Source organism: Eubalaena glacialis, chromosome 19, assembly GCF_028564815.1.
Source record: "Eubalaena glacialis isolate mEubGla1 chromosome 19, mEubGla1.1.hap2.+ XY, whole genome shotgun sequence".
NCBI classification, from domain to species: Eukaryota; Metazoa; Chordata; class Mammalia; order Artiodactyla; family Balaenidae; genus Eubalaena; species Eubalaena glacialis.
Window position 1 is genome coordinate 47,487,343 of NC_083734.1, and position 20,768 is coordinate 47,508,110.

Consider the following 20,768-nt stretch of genomic DNA (forward strand, 5'->3'; position numbering starts at 1 on the left):
CAATTAGGTTTCTGTACATCTAAATCTCTATAGTCATTAAGAAAATAGTTATTGAGCACCTGCCAAGGTGCTAAAGATGCAATGATGATTAAGATGGTGTCCCTACCTTCAAAGTTTACATGGAAGTGGGGAAGACAGATAAAAACAGACAAAAGCCTTACAATGGAATAAATGCTGAGATAGAGGGAAGCATGGGCGTGAGGTGGGCAAGCAGGGAACACAGGGAACAGCATGTGCAAAGCCCAGAAGGTGAGAGACAGCAACCACTTTCCAGAAACTGATAGTTCAGTATGGCTGAAGCATGGCGTTCAAGAAAGAAAATTAATTAATCTGGAATAGTGGTCTCAAACTTCAATATGCATTGAAACCACCCTTGTTAAAAGAGCCTCCTGGGCTCCATCCCTGGAGATTCTGATTTAGTGGGTAGGAGTGAGGTCTACTGACCAGAGTGGCCAGTCTGAGGGCCACATTCTGAGAACCACTGATCTAGAGAAGATGAGGGGTAGGATCAACCTGCAGAGAGCCTTGAATATTATGCTGAGAGGTGTATGCTTCACACTTGGGGGCATGGAGAACTTTTTTAAAAAATTTATTTTATTGGAGTATAGTTGATTTACAATGTTGTGTTAGTTTCTGCTGTACAGCAAAGTGATTCAGTTATGCATATATATATTCTTTTTCAAAAATATGGAATGCTTTGGGAATTTGTGCATCATCCTTGCATAGGGGCCTGCAGGGAGAGCTTTTGAGGAGTTTAAGCCTTCAAGAAATACAGTCACATTTACTTTTTAGAAAAATCACTCTGGATGCAATATGAAAAATTGTTCAGAGAGGATAAGACTGGAGTCCAGGAAAGCAGTTAGGAGGCTGCTGCAGAACCCAGTTGAGAAATCACAAGGACCTGAAATAAGACAATTTGACCTGGGTTATCATTTGACCTGGCTGGCAGCAGCTAATCCATTTGCCTTTAAATGTTTTTGGCTAATGTCTCCTAGGTAGCAGCTTCCACTTTGGGAGAGTTCTGAGTTAGGGAAATAAAGGCAAGCCCTTTGAGCTAGTCCTTCAGGGAGCCACTGGGCAATCAAAACAAACAACCAAGTAGAGTTATACATGTAGTAAACAATCTTATGGTTACCAGGGGGGAAGGGGGGGAGGAATAATTTGGGAGATTAGGATTGACATATACACACTACTACATATAAAATAGATAACTAATAAGGACCTACTGTATAGCACAGGGAACTCGACTCAATACTCTGTAATGGCCTGTATGGGAAAAGAATCTAAAAAAAAGAATGAATATATGTATATGTATAACTGATTCCCTTTGCTGTACAGCAGAAACTAACACAACATTTTAAATCAGTTATACTCCAATAAAAAACAAACAAACAAACAAGTACAGTTCTTTGAGAATAAGGTCCATTCTTCTTCCTTTGGTACTAGGAATCTATACTGGGAATGCAAGCCGTTGTCTTCTAGATCAACGCTGAGCTGGAGAGAGAAAAATGGGGCTAGACTAAGTTAAAATACCACAAAACTCTCTTACCAAGATCCAGCTGTTTTTTTCTTGATTACTCATTCCCTGGGTTGCTGTAAACTTTTGATTCGTTTTCAGAGTCCCAGTGAGGTTGATTCTGACAGTTTTTGTCAGTTTATTCATTGCTTTTGTGGAGGGACAGACTTTTAGAGTTTGCTACTCTGCCATTTTTGCTGATATTTTGTAGTTTCCAACGAACAAATCTAACACTTCTTTGGTTAAATTTATTCCCTAAGATTCATTGTTGTTGTTTGCTGCTATTGTAAATGGAATTGTTTTCTTAATTTCATTTTCAGGTTGTTCATTGCTAGTGCATAGAAATAGAATTGATTTTTGTATATGGATCTGATATCCTACCACCTTGCTAAACTTGTTTATTAGTTCTAGCAGCTTTAGGATTTCCTTCATGTCATCTGCAAATAAAGATAATTTTACTTCCTCCTTTCCAACTTGGATGCCTTTTCATTCTCTTTCATGTTAATTGCCCTAACTAGGAATTCCAGTACAATGTTGAATAGAAGTGGTGAGAGTGGGCAGCTTTGTTTTGTTCCTGGTTTTAGGAGAAAAACATTTAGTATTTCACCACTAAGTATGCTGTTAGTTGTGAGGTTTTCATTAGATGCCCTTTACTGAGTTGAGGAAACTTTCTTCTATTCAGAATTTGTTGAGTGTACATGCTTTTATTTTATGTATGTATTTATTTAAAAGTATTTTAGAGAGGAGGGATAAATTGGGAGACTGGGATTGACATATACATACTACTATATATGAAATAGATAACTAATAAGGACCTATTGACCAGCACAGGGAACTCTACTCAATGCTCTGTAATGGCCTATATGGGAAAAGAATCTAAAAAAGAGTGGATATATGTATATGTATAACGGATTCACTTTGCTGTACAGCAGAAACTAATAACATTATAAATCAACTCTACTCCAATAAAAATTTTAAAAAATATTTTATGCATTTAAAATGATATTTTAAGAAGTGGTTCATAGGCCTTGTGAGATTGTCAAAGCATTCCATGGCACGATTATTGTTAAGGACCTCTGCTATATGGCAACATCTTCTGGGGATGAGTGGCAGCTCTAGAGCAGGCTTATGCTTCTCTAGTTTGTCATGGTCCCTACCATCCCCTGTAACATTTTTAATACCTGGGTGCTATGGATTGAATTGTGTCCCTCCAAAATTCATATTGAAGCCCTAAACCCCAAGGTGACTGCATTTGGAGACAGGGTCTCTTTGGAAATAATTAAGGTTAAATGAGGTCATAAAGTTAGGTCCCTGATCCAATAGGTTTAGAGTCCTTATAAGAAGAGACACTGGGACTTCCCTGGCGGTCCAGTGGTTAAGACTCTGTGCTTCCATTGCAGGGGGCAATGGTTCGATCCCTGGTTGGGGAACTAAGATCCCGCATGCCTCTCGGCCAAAAAAAACAAAAACAAAAACAAAAAAAAGAAGAGACATCAGAGTGCCCCCTCTCTCTCTCCCTCTCTCTCTCTTTCTCTTAATTTCCCTCCCCCGCCATGTGAGGACATAGCAGGAAGGTGGCCAGGAAGGTGGCCATCTACAGGCCAGGAAGAGAGTCCTCACCAGAAACCAAACACTATCAGAATCTTGATCTTGGATTTTCCAGCCTCTGGAACTGTGAGAAAATAAACTTCTGTTGTTTAAGCCATCCAGTCTATGGTATTTTGTTATGGCAGCCTGAGCAGACTAAGACACTGGGTCTTCATCACTCAATTTTTATTCTAGTTTGTGACACCGCCCCCAACCCCACCCGGATTAAATGATCGTGAAGGCAAGATCCAAGATTAGTTAGGAAGGAAGCAAAATCAGGATGGGTTTTTAGGGCTTCCCTGGTGGTGCAGTGGTTAAGAATCCGCCTGCCAATGCGGGGGACACGGGTTCGAGCCCCGGTCCGGGAAGATCCCACATGCCGTGGAGCAACTAAGCCCGTGCGCCGCAACTACTGAGCCTGCTCTCTAGAGCCCGCATGCCACAACTGCTGAGCCCGCAAGCCACAACTACTGAGCCCACGTGCCACAACTACTGAAGCCCGTGCACTTACAGCCTGTGCTCCGCAACAAGAGAAGCCACTGCAATGAGAAGCCTGAGCACTGCGACAGAGAGTAACCCCTGCTCGCTGCAACTAGAGGAAGCCCTCGCACAGAAACAAAGACCCAACGCAGCCAAAACTAAAATAAATAAGTTTTTAAAAAACCTTAGGGCTTCCCTGGTGGCGCAGTGGTTGAGAATCTGCCTGCTAATTCAGGGGACACGGGTTCGAGCCCTGGTCTGGGAAGATCCCACATGCCGCGGAGCAACTAGGCCCGTGAGCCACAACTACTGAGCCTGTGCGTCTGGAGCCCGTGCTCCGCAACAAGAGAGGCCACGACAGTGAGAGGCCCGCGCACCGCAATGAAGAGTGGCCCCCGCTTGCCGCAACTAGAGGAAGCCCTCACACAGAAACGAAGGCCCAACACAGCCAAATAAATAAATAAATAAATAAATAATAATTTAAAAAAAAAAAAAAAGATGGGTTTTTAAAAAGATTAATAGGATTTTGCCTCTATAAGATGGAAGAACTGAGGACAATGGAAAGAAGTAAGAAAGTTGGAAAGGGTTAAGGTTATGGGTCAGAGAGCTGAATCCTGGAATGGGACTTTCAGAGATGGAGCAGGTCAACGGCCTGGCAAGTTCCCTTGCATGGTCGTGGGTGGAAGCTGCTATAGATTTGAAGGTCATTCGAGTTGAAGAAATTGAGGGAAGATGAGGCATACATGTTTAAGCTAGCCAGGATGATGGAAAGGAAGATACAAACCTAGGTGACCAAACTATAAGTTTACATGGAGGAATGGCTGGAATGATGGATGATGAGTTGAGGTGGAGAAGCGGGTCTCCTGGCTGGATGACATGAACCTCAAAAGGAAGAGACTGTGCATGGAGGTGGAGGAGCGAAGGTGGAGGGCAGCAGGGGAAGCTATGGGAATTCTACCCTCCTTTAGTGTTCTCTCCATCCACACAAACCTCATCATCTAATAAATAGTGTCCCCTAAAGCGAGTACAACTTCTGCCTTGATCTTTTTTTGTGTGTTTACACATACGTTGCTAATCACAGTCTTGATCTGTGTGCTTCATCACTCATTTTATTGTTCTTTAATCTGCACAGAAGGAGAAAGATATGAAGCAGAGAATAAAATGTGGCTTCGTACAACTGTGACTATCAAATATCCCTTTTCTTGTTGTTGTTTTTTTGTTTTAATCTTTTTAAAAATTTTATTTTATTTTTTCAAATATCCAATGTCTTTAAGAACAGTCCATATTTCAGCTATTTGGTGCCTTGTTAAAGGCATGTACTATGGAATACGTCCTGAAGTTTTGATTTGCATATATGGTTATTATTTTATCTGGAGTGATCCACTAGGGATGGAGCCTGTGTTTTTAAAATTTGGGTTAGAAACTCTAGAGTTTCCAAAGGGCGATCCTGGATGCCTTCCCCATTCTAAAATGTCTATTGCTAATCAGTGGCTAAGGGGGCCTAGGCCATTCTGAGATGTACTTAAGATAGGAGGCAGCTGGGAGGAAAGCCCTCTGGAAAAAAGGTAGGGCCTGTGGATCTGGGGGTCAGACCATTCTTGAAAGGAGTGTATCAGCATTAAAAATAAAGTCAGAAAAATAAAGATCAATAGCCACTATAGTCTGCCCTGGGAGGTGTTGTAGACACAGGTCAGATTTTCAGGGAAGTCCAGTTAGAGTCAGGGCAGAAACTGAAGAAAGGAACTACTAGTTCGAGGAACAGGGACCATTTAGAGCAGAACTAGTCTAAGAGACTTGTTGGAGTTTGCAAGAAGATGTAGTTTTCTAGAAGCTGAACAGGGCAGTGTCAGACTAGGGGGTCTTGTCTCAGCTGTGCTTGACGCAGGTTTTCTCTTTACGCCCCTTCCTAATAAAGGTAATGGATGCCTCTGGCACTGCAGTTGCCTTTTACTTTGGTCTCCTGGATGACCATGACTTTTATTCCTACTCATGTCTGGTTCTAGGTTAACTCTCTAGATGAACAAAAAGCTGACTGATCAATTAACCTAATTATCAATTCACCAAAATCTTTTTTTAAAATGAAATATAATTGACACGTAACATTTATATTAGTCATAACATAATATTACAAATATATTCATTTTATAAAATTAAATTAAAATGTAATAATTTTATAAATTAAAGGTATATTTATAAACATATTATTTATAAATAATAAAAATATTTTTATTAATAACATACATTTTAAGGCAATTCCTGTTTTGCTGAAGCTGCTAAATGTTCAAAGCATTTTGAAACAGAAACATTTTTAGGGGAATTCCCCGGCGATCCAGTGGTTGGGACGCCGCGCTCTCACTGCCGAGTGCGAGGGTTCAATCCCTGATCAGGGAACTAAGATCCCGCAAGGCGCGAGGTGCAGCCAAAAAAAAAAAAAAAAAATTTTTTTTAAATATATTATAATTTTTTGTCTCCTCAGGGTTATTCTCGTCTTTTTTAAACATGTATTTGAAATATAATACATGTGCAGAAAAGAATTATATGTACAGTTTAACAGATAGCGATAAAGCAAACACCTGTATAACCAACACCATTATTAGCATCATGAAAGGCCCTTTGACTCTTCTGGATCACAGTACACTCCCCTCTCCTAGGGTTACAACTCTCATGACTTTTGTAGTAAATACTTTTCTTGCTTTTCTTTATACTTCCACCAACTGTGCATGTATCCCTAAACATAGTTTAGTTTTGTCTTTTAAAATTGTTATATAAATAGAAGTATATATGTATTATTTTAACATTGTATCTTGAAATAAAGACTTACAGAAAAGTTGCAAAAATAATACAAAGAATTACCATCCATTCTTCTTTGAGATTCCTCAAATGTTAACATTTTACAAAGTTTGTTATAATTTTCTTGCTCTCTCTCTCCACACGCACACAGATTTTTTTTTTTCAGAACTGTTGGAGAATAAATTGCAGATATAATGTCCCTTTACCCATAAATACTTGTTTTTCCTAAAAATAAGGCTATTATCTTCTATCATAGTGCAGTTACCAAAATCAAGAAATTAATATTGACACTACTATTTAATCTGTTGACCTTATTTGAATTTTGCCAGTTGTCTCACTAGTGTGCTTTATAGGAAAAGAACATTAAAAAAAATAACTTCTGGTCCAGGATCCAATCCAGCATCACACATTGCATTTTCTTGTCAATTTAGTCTCCTTTAATCTGGAAGAGTTCTTTAGTCTTTGTCTTTCATAACCTTGACACTTTTGAAGATTACAGGTTACTTACTATGTACAATGTCCCTCAGTTTGAATTTGTCTGGTATTTCCTCATAATTAGATTCAGGTTATGCATTTTTGGCAGGAATATCATATCCAGAAGTGATGCTGTATACTTCTCCATGCATCCTATCAGGAAGCACATGGTATCTACTTGTCCTGTCGCTGATGTTAATTTTGATCACGTGGTTAAGGTGGCATCTGCCGAGATTCCCCACTCTAAAGTTATTAATTGTAGGGAATTCCCTGGCTGTCCAGTGGTTAGGACTCCTTGCTCTCACTGCCGAGGGCCCAGGTTCAATCTCTGGTCAGGGAAATAACATCCCACAAGCTGTGCAGTGCGGCCAAAAAAAAAAAAGTTGTTAATTGTGAGGCGAAAATAATGTGTCTTGTGGGGAGGGACCTTGAGACTATGTACATATCCTGTTTCTCATCGAACTTCTGCCTATTAGTTTTAGCATTCAGTGATCATTCTGGCCACAAACAATTATTACTATGGTGGTTGCCAAGTAGTGATACGTATTGTTTTGTTTCTTACTTTTTTGTTTGTAAAATTCATCTATATTTTTGTGTCTAATTCTAGTTTATACCATTCCATCATTTGAATTATACCATCATTTATTTATAATTTTATTGGTGATAGACATTTGGGGTATTTATACTTCTAGGTAATTTAAAAAAATCTGTAATGAACATTTTGTACATAGATCCTGGTGCATATAATAACACATCTATCTAGGGCCACTACCGTTGCCACTAGCCACATGTAGCTATTGAGCACTTCAAGTGTGGTTAGTCCAAATTGAAATGTGGCATAAGTGTAAAATACACACCACATTTCAGGACTTTCCTGGCAGTCCAGTGGTTAAGACTCTGCACTTCCAGTGTAGGGGGCGCAGGTTTGATCCCTGGTTGGGGAAAAAAGGTCCCACATGCCATGTGGTGTGGCCAAAAAACAAACAAACAAACAAGAAACCCATACCACATTTCAAAGACTTAATATGAAAATAAAGTAAAATATTTTATTCATGTTTATGCTCATTACATGTTCGTATGATATTTTGGATTTGGGGGTTAAATAAAATATACAAAACCCCCTTACAGGGATGAATAAGACTTGCTTCATCCAAGGACACTTTCCCTTTCTGAGCCAGCCTGCATCCAATGACTGGTCAACATGCGGGTATGAAGTCCTGTCTCCTTGCCCCAACTCAGGACCACTCTAAATGTCCACCCACTACAATGTTTATAAATATTTGTAATATTTATTCCTTCCCCTAAAAGTGAACTTGTTTTGAGTTTTATCCACCTCATTTTGTCAAATTGTAAACATGTTCGTTAAAAATGTCATAAGCATAATTATGTAAAACTTATTTTTGAATATATTTTTGAGAAAAGTTTCTAAAAGGTGGAAAATATGTTTTTACCTGGAAATTGAGTAAACAAGGTGTTTGTGTTCCTAAGAAAGCCTATGGAATTATTCATAGGATCTATGCTAAGACTCATGGCTACTGAAACTCCACAGCTCCCCTAGTGAATGTTTTAGTACAAATGCCTGGCCTCCAGAGAGTTTTCCAGCATTGAGCAAAGCATCAGGCTCCCATGGGAGGGTGTCAAGTTGCGTTTTCTGCAGAAAACTGCAACATCCATACCAGATTGTTAGGTGGCTCCAACCTTCTCGTGCAGAATGGAGGAAGAAAATTTTGCTAGCAGAGGCCACAGACATACAGTACTGGACTACTATACTATTCAAGGTACTGTACTGTAAGATTAAAAATGTTTTCTTTATTTTTTGTTTGTTTTATGTGTTATTTGTGTGAAAAGTATTATAAACCTATTACAGTACGGTACTATATAGCTGATTGTGTTAGTTGGGTACCTAGGCTAACTTCGCTGGACTTAATAAACAAATTGGACTTACGAATGCACTCTTGGAATGGAACTCATTCGTATGTAGGGGACTTACTGTATTGGCTAGGAGTCTGCAGTGGCTGAGATAGAGAGGGACTGGATCTTCAGATAAGATTATGTGTCCCTTTCATCCATGCCCTTCTCTATTTTTTTGCTCCCTGCTTAAGTTGCTGAAGGAAAAAGGATGTCAATTTGCATTAAACAAGTGTGGTGCTTTCAGTAACTTCTCTTGTTTTGCCTACCTTTTGACATTATGAACCCAAGAGTCTCAGGTTTAACCTTGAGTCAATACTCCTAAAATATCTAGCTTCGGAACTGTCCCGTCAGCTGAGGCCCTCACGGAGACTTCATCATAGCTCCACGTCTCCCTCTGCTCAAGCTGCTTCCTTTCCTTCTCTTCCGTAGATGTTGATCCCAAGAACATTCCCTAATAAAAGCTTTGTACATTAATTTTTGTTTCAGAGTCTCCTTCCTGGGGACCTCAGCCTGCGACACTTCACTTCAACCATTTCTCGGGAAGCCCCACCAAAGTGAGGGCATAAATGAAGAAGAGGAAGGCATTGGATACAGGAAACAGGAGAACCATCCTAAAGGAAGAGCAAAGGGAATCTCTAGGATGATGGTAAAGAGAAAGCTAAGGATGCAACTAACAGAAGGCAACCAGTCCAGATAGAAGCGGTTCTGAAAGCTACAGAAGATACTTCAAGATGATGAAATCGATAGCATAACTGATACAGTTGAACATGTTGAGAGGAGATTTGGACAAATGGTAAAGAGTTTGGAGTTGAATTAATTATAAGTATTTAAAAGTTAACAATGAGAAACAAGGCAAATAATCTAGGGAAAACAAAAAAAATTGTACAGGGAAGGAAATCACAGTGTTATATTGGCTCAGTTGTGAACAGGGTTTAAAAAGTGATGAAATTGTAAACCTTGAATATTGCTCTGGCCACAATTATAATTATATTGAAGGCAGACTAGGAAGATTATTTATGTAAGGAGAAACGATGTAGGAAATATAAATCTCCATTCTCCTCAGTGGCAGTCAGTAGATAACTCCTAAAATTGAAAAATCAAACGTTGCATTTGGAGAATACAGATAAATACTAAGAGAATCTGGTAAAGGAGATGAAAGTGATTCCCTCTGGGGAAGAGACTGCTCTTTTTTACAAGTGTGAAAACCTTTCTCACTATTCAAACCATAGGAATGTCTGCCTTTGATAAGAATAAATGGAATAGGGGCGGGGCCTCCACCGCCTCCTCCGCTGCGGGCAGAGGAGAGATGGCGGCCGCCGACAGCGTCGGGGCGGCTGCGCAGGGCGGGGAGCCTGGTCAGCCCGACACGCAGCCGCCCCAGCCGCATCTCTCGCCGCCCCAGCCGCCGCAAGAAGAGGCGGCGGCGTCCCCTATGGACGAAGGGTTCCTGAGCCTGGACTCGCCCACTTATGTCCTGTACAGGGACAGGGCAGAAGGGGCTGATAGAGATCCAGTGCTGCAGAATGATGGCCCCAATGCAGCGGTCCAGATCATTTATAGTGAAAAATTTCAAGATGTTTATGATTATTTCCGGGCTGTCCTGCAGCGTGACGAGAGAAGTGAACGGGCTTTTAAACTAACCAGAGATGCTATCGAGTTAAATGCAGCCAATTACACAGTGTGGTATTTTCGGAGAGTTCTCTTAAAGTCACTTCAAAAGGATCTACATGAGGAAATGAACTACATCACGGCAATAATTGAGGAACAACCCCCAAAACTATCAAGTTTGGCAGCATAGGCGAGTGCTCGTGGAATGGCTGAGAGACCCATCTCAGGAGCTTGAGTTTATTGCTGATATTCTTAATCAGGATGCAAAGAATTATCACGCCTGGCAACATCGACAACGGGTTATTCAGGACTTTAACTTTCGTGATAATGAGCTGCAGTATGTAGACCAACTTCTCAAAGAGGATGTGAGAAATAACTGTCTGGAACCAAAGATAGTTCGTAATTTCTAACACCACGGGCTACAATGATCATGATGTATTGAAGAGAGAAGTCCAGTACACTCTGGAAACGATCAAACTAGTACCACATAATGAAAGTGCATGGAACTATTTGAAAGGGGTTTTGCAGGATCGTGGTCTTTCCAAGTATCCCAACCTGTTAAATCAATTACTCGATTTACAACCAAGTCACAGTTCCCCCTAATTGCCTTTCTCGTGGACATCTATGAAGACATGCTAGAAAACCAATGCGACAACAAGGAGGACATTCTTAATAAAGCATTAGAGTTATGTGAAATCCTAGCTAAAGAAAAGGACACTATAAGAAAGGAATATTGGAGATATATTGGAAGATCCCTTCAGAGCAAACACAGCACAGAAAGTGACCCATCTACAAATGTACAGCAATAACACCATCTAGAAGACTTGATGGGATGCTTTTATTTTTCTAAGAGACTCTAATGCAGGAGTTAAAAACCAGAGCGATCATTCCCTTTGCCTGTGGTGTAAAACATACATTACACAGGTACTGCTTTTTAACATGAACTCAGTGTGATGCTCCTTGGGTGCTGCTGCTATTCAGACTAGTTCTAAGTAATTTGATTCTTGTTAAGCAGAGTAATTCAGGGGAGGGAGGAGAAACAGGAAGTCCCCAAAGGAACTTCTGTAGCCTTTCAACATATACTGTAACCCCTTAGCATCAACTCCCCCTAAACGGTGTATGTCAAGATTTGCAGCATTAATGTTTGCAGGTAACGCATATGTAAAGGATATGAGTCACTTACATTTCGGTTCAGAAAGCAGGGAATGCAGTTGTTACATTAGAGCTGCTCTGCCACACTCACAGTATCTTGCTATCACTGTAACCAACTAATGCCAAAAGAATGGTTTTGTAATAAAATTATGGCTGTATCCTAAAAAAAAAAAAAAAAGAATAAATGGAATACAATAGACTACTATGCAGCCATAAAAAAAAGAACGAAATAATGCCATTTGCAGCATTAGACGCAACATGGACGCAACTAGAGATTCTCATACTAAGTGAAGTAAGTCAGAAAGAGAAAGACAACTACCACATGATATCACTTATATGTGGAATCTAAAATATGTCACAAGTGAACGTACCTATGAAACAGAAAGAGACTTACATAGAGAACAGGCTTGTGGTTACCAAGGGGGAGGGATGGACCCGGAGTTTGGGGTTAGTAGATGCAAACTATTACATGTAGAATGGATAAACAACAAGGTCCTACTGTATAGCACAGGGAACTACATTCAATATCCTGGGATAAACCATAATGAAAAAGAATATAAGAAAGAATGTATATATGTGTATAACTGAGTCACTTTGCTGTGCAGCAGAAATTAACACATTGTAAATCAACTATACTTCAATAAAAAATAAAGAAGTAAAAATACATTTTTTAAAAAGGAAAACATCATACCTATCTTAGGAGTGTTTATACCACATATGCAGGATAGTTGGAATCTAAAAAATCTAGCAATGTCATTTACCACAGTTACAGAGTAAAGAACAAAGACTACATGGTCAAAACAACTTATTTGGAAATAATTTCAAACTTTCAAGAGTTGCAAAACTAAAAATAATACAGAGAATACTCTTTACGCAGATTCACCTCTTGTTATTATTTACCTTATTTGCTCTTCTCTCTCTCTTTATATGTATATATGTGTATATATATATATGTATACAAATATGTACCTACACATATACTTATATATGCATGTGTCTTTATATTTAATTATATATCTATGTATAGAATTATATATGTGAAACTTTTTCTGAAACTTTCATGGGTAAATTTTAAATATCATGGTCCTTTACCACTTAAATACTTCAGTGGTTATTTCCTAAAAATAGGAATATTCTCTTACATAACAACAGCACATACATTTACAGTTCATAAATTTATAATACTTTAATCTACCATCCATATTCCAAACTAGTCAGCTGACTTAGTGATGTTCTTTATAGCCTTTTTTTCTCTCCAAGACAGGATCCAGTCTACAGTCAGGTATTCAATTGTCATGTCTTCAACCTCCTTTAATTTGGAATATTTCCACAGACAACTTTTATGACATTAACATTCTTGAAGAGTGTATTCCCCCACTCCGATGCTTTGTATTTTTTTTTAACATAGAATATTCTTTATTTTGTATTTGTTCAATGCTTCCTTTTTTAAAACTTAAGTTATGCATTCTTGGCTGGAATACTGTATAGCTGAGGTTGTGTCTCTCTCAGGATATCCCATCTGGAGGCACACAATAATAGTCTGTCTTTCATTAGTGATGTAATTTTGGCTATTCAGTAGAGGTGTTGTCTAATTTCTCCAATACTAATTCTTTTTTCTCCTTTGCAATTAATAAGATGTATATGGGGAGACAATTTAAAACCATGCAAATATAGTACTTCTCATCCAAATCTCCCCCTAGATTTAGCATTCATTGTTGATTCTTGCCTGATTCAATCTTTACTGTATAATGGTTACAGAAGGAGTCCAGCATTGCCTCTGCATCTACAACCTTCGGCCATGGGCCTGACATTGCAAACCCAGTGGGTCCAGAAGGCAGAACACGGAGCCAAAGGGGATTATTCTCAAGCCTTAAGGTCTAATGAAATTTGCCCCATTAAGTTTTGGACTTATTTGGGACATATCACTCCTTTCTTTTTTCCTGTTTCTCCCTTTTGGAATGAGAATGTCTGTCCTATGCCAGTCTCAGTATCGTATCTTGGAAACACATAACTTGTTTGGTTTCACAGGTTCACAGATGGAGAGGAATCTGCCTCAAGATGAATTATACCTCGGGACTTCCCTAGAGGTCCAGTGGTTGAGATTTCGCCTTCCAATGCAGGGGGTGCGGGTTCAATCCCTGGTCAGGGAGCTGGGATCTCACATGCCTCGCAGCTAAAAAGCCAAGGCATAGTACAGAAGCAATGTTGTAACAAATTCAATAGAGACTTTAAAAATGGTCCACATCAAAAATAAAAAAGTTAAAAAAAAAAAAAGATGAACTGTACCTCAGGTCTCGTCCATATCTGATTTAGATGATATTTGGATGAGACTTTGGAGTTGATGCCAGAACCAGTTTAGACTTTTGGGCTGTTGGGATGGAATAAATGTATTTTGCGGGTGAGAAGGACATGAATTTTGGGGGGAAAGAGGGAGAATCCAGTGGACTGAATGTTTATGTCCTCTCAAAATTCATGTGTTGAGATACTAACCCCCAATGTGATGGTATTAAGAGGTGGGGCCTTAGGAAGTGATTAGGGCATGAGGGCAGAACCCTCATGAATGGAATTAGTTCACTTATAGAAGAGACCCTAGAGAGGTCCCTTTCCTCCTCTGCCATGTGAGGACATACCTAGAAGACCACCATTTATGAACCAGGAAGTGGGCCTTCATCAGACACCGAATCTGCTAGCACCTTGATCTTGGACTCCACAGCCTCCAGAACTGTGAGAATGTTGTTTAAGCCACCCAGTCTGATATTTTTGTTACAGCAGACTGTATGCCCTACCTTTCCTCCTTTCTTTGCTCTTTATTTATTTTATTAATTATTGATATGGGCTCATGAATTCCTATTTTTCTCCAATAGCATTATTGTACTTGATTTTGGGAGGATCAAATGTATCAAGTTTGGCCAGTCAAGTTGGCTCCTGTGTCCTTGTGACATGCCTCCAACTCCAACTGAGTATTGTCAAGTTTTGAATTTTTGCCCATCTGTTCAGTGAGAAATTGTATCTCTATGTAGTTGTTTTTGTTTTTTTTTTAATATTTACTTATTTTGGCTACGCCAGATCTTCGTTGTGGCATGCGGGCTTCTTAGTTGCGGCATGCAAACTCTTAGTTGCTGCATGCATGCGGGATCTAGTTCCCTGACCAGGGACTGAACCCGGGCCCCCTGCATTGGGAGCGCGGAGTCTTACTCACTGGATCACCGGGGAAGTCTCTGTATCTCTATGTAGTTTTAAGTTGCATGTATCTTACTGAGTGAATTTGAACTTTTCATGTTTAAGGGGCATTTTTTATATCTTTTTGTGAATTGTGTTGTTCATGTCTTTCCCTCTCTCAAAATTAAAAAAAATGTTTTTTTTACACATTAGGGGAATTATCCCTTTATCTGTGACATACGGGCAAATATTTCTTCCCAGTTTGTCATTTGTCTTTTTTTTGGTCATGCAAAATGTTTTTAATTTAGTCAAATTTATCAATGCTTTTTGTTAATTTTTTTTTCCAATTTAAGGTGACATTTCACTTCCTCATATGCTTTTAAAAGGGTATTTTTCTTTAGCTTTGCAGTTGTTTTGGGGAGAGTCTTTTTTATCAGCAGAAAGCCTTTAATGTACGTTTGCTGGCTTTTTGCAATAGTTTTGTATGGACGGGGATCGCTTTGCTCTATTCCCAATCATTTCATGGGCAGGATTCCTAGTTTGAGAGCTGTTTTTTGCAGGTTCAGGATCTTGCTGATAGGGGTGGGAATAATGATGTGCTTTCTCTTTTCTGCCAGTCTTTTATTTCCCCTTTTTCCTTTCAATGCCTCTTTTTCATACCTTATTCTCCCGCAGAAACACTGCTTGTATGAGGCTGCCACTTCTGGTCCCAGACATTTTCAAACCTTTCCCTGAAGTGAGGGCTATAATCTACTAGGTCCCAACCTGTGTTCAGTATTTTACATTTGTTTCATTTTTTTCCCCCGAAGATTCTGGGCTTCCTGTAATAAGTCTTCTACTCCATTCTGCTCTGTGCATGGAGAGATTTAGCCTTTTTCCTCACTTTCTGTGACCACAGGCTAATGGTGATAGCAGGATCCCTACTGGAAAATTTGCCCTCTACTTACAGGTAATTTGAAATTATAGTATTCTCTTAATAATGAAGGCATGATCCATGTACAGTTTTATTCTACTTGATTTTATGGTTGTTTTGGGAGAGGGACAGATTTGTAATCAGGTTAAGTGCCATTGTTTTCCAGCCCTAGGAGTCTCAATATGCTTTTTTCTTATCAGACATACATTTCAGCACCCAGTCACGATGTAAACCATTGAAAACTAGCGATGGAAAGGAGGTATCTTAATTATCAATGGTTATAAATGGTAGTTGAAGTGAGAGTTGTGTTGGAATTGGCAATGCGATTAACAAAGGGAACATATTGCACATTAGTGGTTTTAGATTATATCGAGTTGAAAGTCTGAGAAAATTAAGATGCATTTTCTTTAAGACTCGGAATAAAACAATGAGTGCTTGATATTATGGCTGCTACTGCTCAGTATAATATTGGTGATCCCAGCCATAGCAATTAAAAAGAAAAAAGAGATGAGGTATTTTACACAAGGATTAAAAAGGAATTAATGTCAGGAATTCCCTGCTCAAATAGAAACCCTACAAATTCTTAGAATAAGAAAGTTCACTAAGTTTTTAGGATCAACTGACAAAAAGCGTTACCCTCTCTACAGCAGTGTGGTAGGTGCTCTTGGCTGCTAAGCCAACAGCCATTCCCCCTTCTTCGCTAACAAAATCTCTGGGTCCAAACACAGATCACAATGTATCTAAACCAGTCATGGCAAACCCAGTCCCTTTTACCAGATTCTAAAATTTACCAAGTATCCCTTGCGGCTAAGGATGATTATTTGACCCAGTCCTGGCCAAAAATACGCAAGCAAATGTGTGCCAAGCTGTTCCTGGGAAAGATTTTCCTCTTTTTGCAAATGCTTTGGTTTCTCTAAGACTTAGTTTCCTCTTGTATAAAACAGGTAATACATGCCTTACCTTTTAAGGCTGTAAAGATGAAATGAGATTATTCTCATATCAAAGTGATCCATAAATCCTAAATAAAAAGCAGATAAATGCTAGCATTTTTCAAGATATGCAAATGATTATGGGCACAGATTTATAGCATCGACTGGTATAAGGGTTGCAAACTGGCATAAGTTTAAGGAGTGCTGTTATATACAAAGAAATCCCTTTACCCAATCAAGTCTTTACATTATTAGGAAACTAAGAACTGATGAATTTTTATTCTTGTGTAGCACCTTGCCCAGTGATGTATTAACTCACAAAGTATTGAGAAAAATCTAACACCTCAGACTACATGTTATATGGGGTGATTTGCAGATAGTTATGCCAATATAGCTGTAAGTTCTCGTTCAGGGGTTGCAGGATGTAAAATGTCAGATTATATGTATAGTATATAGTATACGTGTATATATGTGTTTCTATTTGTGATGTTTCTATAACATCACCTCCACCCTGATAATACCACTGTATATTTGTACAGTGCTTTAGTTTTACAAAGCACTTCCATGCTTTAACACATGTGATCCTCAGTCCTCTGTGGGATAAGAAGGGTAGATCTGATCTTCTTTGTATTGATGAGAAAAAAAGTTTAATTGTTCAGGGTCACACAGCAACTAAGGGGCAAAGTCTACATTCCCTAGATATCAGTCTAGTGCTTTTTAAAAATACATGATTAGAAACCTTAATTCTACTTCATTGTTCTTCTTTGCTCCCACTGTTACTCTTTTTCTTATTCCAACTCCAGTGATGCATTATGCATTTGAATTTTCTTCTCAAATATAGCTTTTAGCCTCAAATTGAAAATTCCATTTTGAGGGTGTTGAATAAAAAGAATGCTTGTGTTAAGGGAAATTGGTAATAAAAAAAAAAGTAAGAATGGAAGGAAAATCAAGGGCTTAAAATTTCCTACTTTAAAGCAAATTCTAGTTACTCAAGAAAGGGATTCCGCTTTCAGTTTCAGTGTGAAAAGTACAGAGGCAGGATACACATAAAAGCCCCTTCAAAGGACTAAGCATATAATAGATTCAAACCTACAGTTAGTAATAAAGTTTCCTTTGTAAAACCCGAACTTCTGTGATACTCAATGTCAAAATGCTAGGGAGGACACTTGAGAGTTAACATTAGATATGATCTGAAACTTCCAGAGAAGTCCAAAACTAAGTAAAAGGTTTTGAACATACACAAATGCCAAAAGTGTCCAGCTCTATCATTTGATAGTTGAGTCTTGGTTTTCTCTTTTGTAAAATGCAGTAGCACCTACCTTATAGGGTTGAGGACTGAAAATACTGTACACAAGGTAAGTAACACGGTACACATGGCAAGAACTCACTAAACATAAGTATTTAGCAAAGTTTGCCCTTCTGAACCTTCATGAACCATTAATTAGAGGCTAAACAAACCAAAGAATACTTCCTACCTACACTTCTAGTTATCCCTGCCCTGCTGACAGCAAATCGCCGGTCCTAGGGAAGGTTACGGTCTGAGTCATTCCCTCTCACCTGCCCAGCGCACCTCACTTTGTGTCTTTTTCCCTATTGCTACCCTTTCTTCAAGTCTGAACAAAACCCTTCAGCTCTCTACCCTTTTTCCAAGATAACAAACTAGAGTAAAATTTGGTTTCTATATTCTACTTCTTTCAGATCTTGATATTTAAAATTGATTCTAATTAGAACAAAAAAGCTGTGTGTCCCTTTCAAAGGAATTTCAGAAATCACATGATTAAAGAATAATAAGCAGTTGACTCGCAAAGTAGCAGCTGCTGGCAAGGGACTTTTGTAGTTTGGGAAAAATACATTCTAAAAGTTACCATTTTTTGGTCACAATATTTATTTTGACATTCCAAATAATACTAAAAAAAGGTGTGCGTTAAAATATATATATATATATTAGAAGAGGGTGTAAGTTAAAAAAATATAGAAACACTGCCCTAGACTTTTGTGGAACATAAAACTGTAATCTTTCACTATTTTGCTGTGCCTTACTATAAAAATACAGATGGCACAGCTCTTACATAGCTTTAATGACTTGATTATAAATTTGCTTTCAAAAGTAATTTATTTGGATTTTCCATATCCTTTAATGAATTGCAAATATATTAACAGAAAAGACTTTCCCCCCCAAGACTGTACAATTTCCGAAATAAGTCAGGAAAAGCAAAAAGAAGACACAAAATTACATTGTTTCAATGCAAATAGAACACACACATCACACCCACACTTGCATTTTCCTAGGTTTTCACAAAGAAAACAGGTCACCATATTTCTTGTGAAGACCCATACTATACTCTGGCTAAACAGAGACTTGCAAACTTTTTTCTTCAAAAAGAGCATTTTTAATAGACTAAATACTGGTTATCACTGAGTTTTTGTTTAAGGTACAACAGCAGCATGGTTCAAATGTCACTTGCAGTTCTTGGAAAAAATAAAAATTTTAAAGTAATGAAATACAGAAAAAGTAGGACCACCTTTCATTATTTTGAGTACCATTGTTCTCTTGAAAAAATATTTCCAAACTTCTAAAATCCCAGAGTTAAGAACCATTTCCAAGGGGGAAAATATCCAATGCCACAACATAACTTCTGAACAAGAGAGTGTGTGTGTGTGGGTGTGTGTGTGTGTGTATGTATATATATACACACACACATGTGAAAAGCTTAAAGAGAAACAAGGACGTCAAAGTACTTAGTATTTCTGATTTCCTTCAAAATAACTTCTGAAATTTGAAGCAAACATTTTGCTTGATCAAAATGCATATCTTCTTCTGGTTGTTTGATCTCCATTCCAAGCAAAAAAGAAAGAAGAAAAGAGAAAGCCAGAAACAGTAAATAGGTGGGAAATAAGGCTTCAAATACCTAAATGACTTTGAAAGTAGAGGTGTGAGGAAAATGCAATCAGGTCAAGCTTAGGCTGATTATCCCTCAGCCAACCATTGCCATGCTGTGCCTTCCACAACTATCCTTTTATCCTTGGTCTCAAAATTAGTACCAGAAAGACTTACTTCTGGCACAGGACATAAATTCCTACTACAAGAAATAACTAATTATACATCAGCAAATTGTTTTCTGAGCATAGCTTTCTCCAAGCTTTGTAACAAAGAGCTCAGTTCAAAGCTTTCTATGAAACTCTATATTTGATACTGTTATACAGCTGGCTTATGATTTGCCAATTAAAAAAATAAAATAATATAAAATTAAATATTACAGAACTAATGGATAAAAATGGAATATTTGTTACAATCCAAGTGCTAGCCTTTGGGAATTTTTAATGATACTCGTTTACTCACAACCTTTCCCTTTTCTTATAAATTATTTTTTCTTAGGCAGCACATATATAGATTTAGGTAGAAAATTTTGTTAAATACCTCTCTGGCACCCAATACCTAATCTAAGACTCTGACTTGAATTAGTTTGTAACAGTATCTAAGCCACATTCAAATCAGCCGATTAACAGTAAATGATAAAAATTACTGAGTCTACAGGCTAAAATTTTTTTATCTTCTGTAGTCCACCTTATTTTCACAGCTTGACTAACAAATACAGGTAACCAGTAGATAAGTTTGTCCTTCATCAAATAATCCAAAACAATAACTGTAGGCCTGTCATTCATAAGAAACTATAAATTTGTTATATTCTGACATTGGCACTTAATAAAATGTTAACTAAAGTTTCTCTAAAAATTTCAATACATTACAATAAAGGAGATACACAATTTAAGACTTTAAATTGGTTACTGTGAAATTCCAATAATTCCCATTTCATTATGCATAATTAGATCTTTAAAATTATGGTCATTCCCCAAAGACATCAACCTGTATTATGACAAACTCAAAAGAGAACTCCTCTCCTTCGTAAGAGCGGGGGGTTTTTTTCAGCTAAGAATTTCTAATATCCTAAACCCAATCACTCTCAGTAAATGTTTTGGTGACTCACACTATTGAAAATAATTTGAAGCAGAGAGCTGAAAAGAATGGAAATGACCTCAACTGAAGGTAACCACACATTCTTGCACCCTGCTTAAACATTTAGAAAAGTCAGAGGGATACTGTCTTGAACAAATATAGATTCAAGGTTATGGTAGGATTCTGATTGTATTAAGGCTTTCACTATCATGATCTCGTAAAGTCTTTCCATTTAGTGTTCTCATTTTGATTCTTCTGGTGAACTTAAATGGTTATTAAGAGCCTTTTTTTGGC

General features: G+C 38.1%; 1 pseudogene; it reads left to right on the forward strand.

The window, feature by feature from the left end:
* The first annotated feature begins 10,064 nt into the window (after positions 1-10,064).
* On the forward strand, positions 10,065-11,175 carry LOC133080210 (protein farnesyltransferase/geranylgeranyltransferase type-1 subunit alpha-like; annotated as a pseudogene).
* The last annotated feature ends 9,593 nt before the right edge of the window (positions 11,176-20,768 follow it).